The sequence below is a fragment of the Rhea americana genome, unplaced genomic scaffold (genome assembly GCF_003343005.1).
Source record: "Rhea americana isolate MKP2758 unplaced genomic scaffold, rheAme1 scaffold_313, whole genome shotgun sequence".
In the NCBI taxonomy this organism is placed as follows: Eukaryota; Metazoa; Chordata; class Aves; order Rheiformes; family Rheidae; genus Rhea; species Rhea americana.
In genome coordinates, this window is record NW_028186439.1 from 686,768 (window position 1) to 687,293 (window position 526).

A 526-nucleotide genomic window follows, 5' to 3' on the forward strand; every position below is an offset into this window, starting at 1 on the left:
AAAAAAAAGAGTTTTGGCTAGGATATCACTGCACTTATCTGGCCCCGTCGGGAAATAAGAGAGAATGAAGCCTGCTTGTCGCTAAGCAGATTGATTCAGCTTTGTTTATAAAAGTTATGGCTGTGCTACTCTGATGTGAGAAAGCGATAGAAGAACAGGAAGAAGTAGCTCTCCTCACACTTAAAATTGCCACTTGGGTGCCCGAGTAGTTATTGTACAAAGCGAAAGAACTTGCTCTTCCCCAGAGCAAAACGGGAATCATCTGAAGACGTGCGATCCCTCGTGTCGCAGTTTGTTCTCTAGTCTGCTGCTGAGCCGTTACACCTCTCCCCGTGCCTTAAGACAGACTGTGAAGTCCCCGCCGAGCCCGCAGCGGCTCTCGGAGGTTCTTCACGCGTGCAATCAGAGTGGTGGTGTGTGTRGTTTATCCACTGATGCTCGAAGCTTTCTGTATGGAGGAGTTAACCAAATATACTGCTATAATTTCCTGAATACATACCTTTTTATTCCGGAATAAGAGTGTATG